A 6169-nucleotide genomic window follows, 5' to 3' on the forward strand; every position below is an offset into this window, starting at 1 on the left:
TTTGAACCACTTGCTTCTCTGTTGTGTTGATCGATTGATGTTATCGCTTTCACCACTTGACAGGTTGATGCTTCTTCACGCTTTCACTATTAAGCACGTCTTCTTCTTCTTTCTTCATCTTCTTGCTCGTTTTCTTGTTCTCAACTTTCTTGTAACCTCCTCAAGATAGACATTGTTGAAAGAACTTTCTTTCTAAAAATCTATGAATTGAGATGAGTAGAGAGAATGGATGAGGCTTGGTGTGAGAAGATGTGATGGTTTGAAGGAGTTTTTTGGAGAAATACGCCGAAACCAAAAGATTGGATAAGGACATGTGGCACTACGGGAATGGTCGAGAATCTCTTAAAAAATATGATTGAATATTATTAATGGATAATGACATGTGGTGTGACGAAAGTTGTTGAAAACCTTATCAGAAATGTAAGGCGTTAATGTCGACACGTGGAGGATAAGGCCAACAAAGCATAATATATATATATATACACACACACACACACACATACATATTTGTAAATAGTAATCGCTTTTGCTATTCCCCAACAAGTGGAGTTGCACAAAGGTAATTACTTTTTAGAGTGAATAGTAAGGGAAATTCAATGCTCTCATCTTTGCCTTTCCTCAACGAGTGAAATTGCTCCAAAAAGATATCAAAATATAACTAATTTCCATCCTAGCTAAATGCAATCAAATATGTGGTGGGATACCTCTTATATTTAAAAAAAAAAAGATAATACTTACATTCCCCCTTTGGAGATAAACTTATTCTCTCACATGAAAATATAAATTTCAACGTAGAAATTTTAAAACCTGAACCATTCAATTTAATAATGTTCATTTGAAGATTATACTTACAAAATATTATTCTAATAAGAAATTATTTTTACCTAAATGTATCAAATAAATGAACGGTACACTATGAATATGTTACTTAGTACATACACCTTTGATGTATTTGATAAATTTGGATGACTAAACGAACTCTAATTCGAATGACTTTTTGTAAGAATGATCTTAAAATAAAGTCTAAAAAGTTGAACGGTTCTAATTATGAAATTTTTACAAAAAAAAATATGTTATTTGTAAATGCGGTAATGGACTAATTTCCAAACGATGATGGTACAAATGAGGGTTCTAATTATGAAGAAGCGCATAACATGTTACTCATTCTGTTCCCTCAAGACCAAGGGAGTCTATCACATCCTCTTTGGTCCAACCCCCACGCAACAAAACCCTAGACAGCACCTTCACGCGCCACCCCACTCCCGCCAAGTCATTGCCATCTCCCATTGCGTAGGGCCCACTTCTCATCTTCTCACCATGGCCATCCATCATCATCATCTCCCTAACCTCTTCCTCTTCCCACCTGCCCTTCCTCAGCCTCCAAAACACCTTCTCCAAACATTCCGCCAACTTATAACTACTCCACCACCCGCGCCTCTCCTCACGCGCCGCCACATCGCTCCAAAATTCGATCCTCCGCGCCACCTTGGGGGCCCACACAGGCATGTGCATGAACCCAAACTCTTGGCAAAAAAACCGAGTGATGTCACAACTCAAAACCCTAACCCTCTCCGCGTCAATGTACAAAACAGGATTCCCCGCCACAGTCGGCCTGGAAGGCACGTAACAGTTCCGGTATATCGGAACCAGAACCGGTGCTCTCTTCAATTTGCCATGTCCACATCACTATGACGATGGTGTGGTGAGGTCTTCGGACCCCACGACTTGCACCAGAGAGTTCCGTTCGAGACTTGTCTGATAAGGCTGCGGGATTGGTGGCTGAGGATGATCCGGAGTTGTTGGTGGGAGGAGGAGCGCCAGTTGGGGAATGCGAGGTCCACAGGGAGGCCTTCCTGGAGGATGGCACGGAGGTCAGGGGGGGAAGGTGAAGTCGAAAACGGCTTCGAAGGAGGCCAGCTCTTCGTCGGTCAGGCCTTGTTCGATTGGGATTGAATGGGGTGAGGAGTGGAGGTGGTTTACGACGGACTTGGCGTAAGCCATGATAGAGAAGCAGACTAACGGCTGTTTTGGGGGGGCAGTCGTCGATTTGGAGGTGGGTTTTGGTGGGAGCTTGCTGATAATCGTGTGTTGGTTGTTTGTTGTTGATGGTGCTGTTTGGATCAAAACTTGAACTTTGGGCTCAAGAAATGAGCTGGCCCAAAAGGAGACCCGAAAGGGAAGATAGCCGAAGCCCAGTCAAAGCCCAGAAGGCAGAAAGGGTCTTTTCTGACTTGGTGCAGCTCATGAAGATCACTTGCTTACCTACCCAAGGGCCAAGTGGTATAGACTGATCAGCTACACATCCCATAAAGTACTTTATAATGGCAGTACATGTAATAAAGTTGATGAGTCATCACCCTCAAACCGCATTCGGGCAAGGCTGCTGCTACAGGAGGCCAAGCCGAGTTGTCTATATAAGAAGAAAGAGAAACCAGGAATAAGGACACTCAATCAAACAAACAAATGCAAGGACAAACTCTGCTCAAAGCCAGATTTGCCTTCAAAACAAAGCTGTAGTCAGCCTTCATCCCTCTCGGGACAAACCTTCATCCCTCGCGGGATAACCCTCCCTTCAAACCTTTGTAATAGCTCTGCTACCTTGTTCAACCTTGCTGTAGTATCGATTCATCTTTTGTAATCTCTCTCTCTCCATCCCTCTAAGCTTTCAGACCTTTGACAAAACTACAAAGATAGGAACCTACAAGACGAGCAACCTTACCTGATAAGGTTTAACCTTGCCCGACCTTCTTTGTTTTGTTTTTGTCTTTTCAATATGTTGTATACTTCCAGTTATATGCAAGTTATTTCTAGCAATATGACTATTAAAAGGCTTTCTCAATACTTGAATCCGATTTGAATATATCATCAGTGTTCAAACCAGATCCAAGTCCTAAGCCCTCGGGCATGTACATCTGATCAGTTAAAAGTCCTTGGCCTCAAGGCATAAAAAAGAACCTTATGTGGACTTAACCCATCCACGACAGTCCTTGATAAACGAGAAGTCCGAAGTTACTTGGGGCTCAAGTAATCGACCTCCCTCTAGTTTTCTTTCTATTATATTATGATTACCATAGAACGCTTGAGCATGGAATGGATTCTGATGGAAAGCCTCAAGGCCTACACCTAAGGCCCCACAAAGGCATCCATTTGGATTCATTCCGTTCTGCGATCTAGAGAGTTTTAGTATAAGAACGAACTCTGATGGGAAGCCTCAAGGCCTACACCTAAGGCCCCACAAAGGCACCTATTTGGGTTTATTCTACTTCTTGGACTCGGGTAATCAGAAGTATAATAGTTAGAAAACTCCTGCAATCACGAGAACAAATATGATGTGTTCGAGCACTGGTTTAGTTATTGATGGGAAGCCTCAAGGCCTACACCTAAGGCCCCACAAAGGCACCTGTTATAACTAACACGGTTTCTTGGATATATACATATATACAACTAAAACGCGACATCCATTTTACATCTGCCATGCTAAAGATGGCAGTGGCATGCCTGAACACCTAAAAGTTAACCTTGATTGTGAGCCTCAAGGCCTACACCTAAGGCCCCACAAAGGCACCTCTCAAAGTTAACTCTGTCCTTCTCTTTCAGCCTTGCCCGACAAGCCTTGCCCAAAGAGTCTTGCCCGACAAGACTTGCCCGACGAGACTTACCCGACAACGCCCGACAGTGAAGCAGAAGCCCGACAGCAGCCCTCAACCGGCGCCAACCTCCAGGGGAGCTGTGTGCTCGTCGGCCAGGAAACATCCCTGACGGAAATTCCTGACGCGAACATAGTTTTGGCACGCCCGGTGGGACAAAATTGGATCAGAAGATATATGTCAAAATGCCAGAAGGTTTGCAAACCACGTTACTACAAATGTTACAAAGATTGGAGAAAGCTTCCACAAGCTTCAGAAAAGAAACAGACCTGGTTCCTCCCGAGGGAAAGAGACTTAAAACCAGCCCGCCTGAAGAGTTGGTGGTAGACAAACCTGCAGTTCCCTTTTCAGAAGTCCCTGTAAATATGATCAATATGACATGGGTTGAGAAGGGAAAAGAAAGAATTACAAGGGAACCAGAAGATGAGAGATTGGCCGAAAAACCTACAGGAGGGGTGATTAAAACACCCGAATATCCAAAAGCAGCCATAATCAAGGGGATGGTTATGTGCAGTAAGTGCCAATGCGAGTGTGAGCTCGAAATTCCCCCGGCTGGAGTCCTCATTGACCATGAACTAATTAGGAGAAAGGAAGAAGGCGTCAGAAGAGAAGCCCGCGAAAAGATTAAGCAGGCAACAAAAAAGGACACTTCCCGAAGCGTTTTTCAACGACTAGGAGGTAATTCCCACCCAAAGCTTTGTCAGAAATATTCCGAAACCATGAAGTTTCTGAAGAAGCAGAAGACATGGAGGCCAAAATACGAAGGGGTACAGATCATCTTCAATGTGGCCAGATGGGGAGGGAAATCAAAAGGATTAATGGCATGACCAATCCTGTTAGAAAAGAGCATCCTGCCCACCTCGGGCGAAAATGGTACGTAGTCGGGAAGAACGGACAGCCTACCAAACCAATGGGAGCCTCCATGGTTAGGAGGGTTCAAAGGCAGCACAAAGCCTACATAAATTCCCTGAAGACCCCCACAACATCCGAAGCTTCCAAAAATCAAAAGTTGGAGAAAACAGCATCTGGGGGAAGTAGTCAGCTCCTTTGGAGAAGTAAGAAAGAGGTGGAAAAGGCCAACAGCAAGACAGAAGGCGAGGGGGATCACATGCCGCAGAGCCAACACCCTGGGAAGTATAGAATCTTGAGGAGAGCTCAAGAAGATCTAATCATGGTGCCAACCCCTAGGTGGAAGCCAAAGCCTATTTGCGCTGGAACTATTTCATCTGAAGGGAGATCACCTTCTCTGCCATTGGTGGATCCTTTTGGTGAAGTCCCAAAATAAACACTGTATGCGGACATGAATCAACAGCAACAGGAGGGGGCACCAGAGCCATTACTTCCAGTTGATGCGATGGCCTGGTTGGATGAATTTATGGACCAGATTGGGGGCAATAAAGAAGATCCGCCCGAGCCTAGTAATTTCCATATCAACATGACATATGTGTTGTCCGCCACGTTTGGTGCCAGACCTGATCAACCCGCTACTATGGAGGGTGATTACTTGACAACTGAGTCAATGATGGCACATGTCAATGTAGAGGTAGTTGAAGAAGAAAGCTCGGGCAAGGCTGAATCTTCAGAAGCATCCAAAGGCGGTCCTCTAAGGATTTACACAGACGAGATGGTGTTTAGCCGCCCGAACAGCTCGTTGGCCAATCATCTGAAACCCATATATGTTACAGCTCACTTAGAAGGTGTGCCCTTCAAAAGAATTCTAATTGATGGAGGAGCAGCTGTTAATGTGTTACCAGCCAAACAGATGAAGAAAATGGGAAGAGGCACGAAGGATCTTATTCCCACAGACCTCACAGTCTCTAGCTTCTCAGGCGCTATCACTAAGACTCATGGGATATTGCCTCTAGAAGTGGATTTAGGATCTAAAAAGATAATGCTGGCATTCTTTGTGGTGGACTGCACTTCCACTTATGGGGCCTTACTCGGAAAAGATTGGATCCACCAAAGTTTGGCCATACCCTCTACTCTTCATCAACAAGTGGCTGTTTATCATGAAGCGGGCATAGAATGACCAGGCTTTTGGGAGATGGTAGAGGCCGAATCACGGCCATTTCTCCCCACAGCCAATGTTGCGGAAGCAAGTTTCTACAACTCCAATGTAGGAATCTTGAAGTGTTCAGGAGCTGACGAGAACGGCCGCCCCACCAAGATGACGGCCCAAAAGCTTTTGGAACAAGGAATGCTCCTTACTAGAGAGGAGTGGGATAGACCTTGTATCCTCCCAAATCCCCTACACCATCAATGACTGAACAAAAGAAGAGAGATCAGGTAATGGCAGTTAGATCCCTGATTAAAAGACTGCTGGTGTATGGGAAGGGAAGAAGGCAAGAAAGGGAGCTCTTGGACAGGGAAGAACAGGAATGGCAGGTGGGAACTTCAACCAGCCAGCATGAAAGCAAGGAGGAATCTTGCAGAGAAGAACTGGATAGGGCCATTCAAATGGCCGAGTGCATATATGATCTAGACGGGCCAGACGACTTGCCCGAGAGCCCGGAGCTGGTCGA

At 44.9% G+C, this 6169-nt stretch overlaps 1 pseudogene; it reads right to left on the bottom strand.

Moving 5' to 3' along the window:
* Positions 1–1161: 1161 nt before the first annotated feature.
* Positions 1162–2550, bottom strand: LOC126602890 (uncharacterized; annotated as a pseudogene).
* Positions 2551–6169: the final 3619 nt, after the last annotated feature.

This window comes from Malus sylvestris, chromosome 15, assembly GCF_916048215.2.
Source record: "Malus sylvestris chromosome 15, drMalSylv7.2, whole genome shotgun sequence".
In the NCBI taxonomy this organism is placed as follows: domain Eukaryota; kingdom Viridiplantae; phylum Streptophyta; class Magnoliopsida; order Rosales; family Rosaceae; genus Malus; species Malus sylvestris.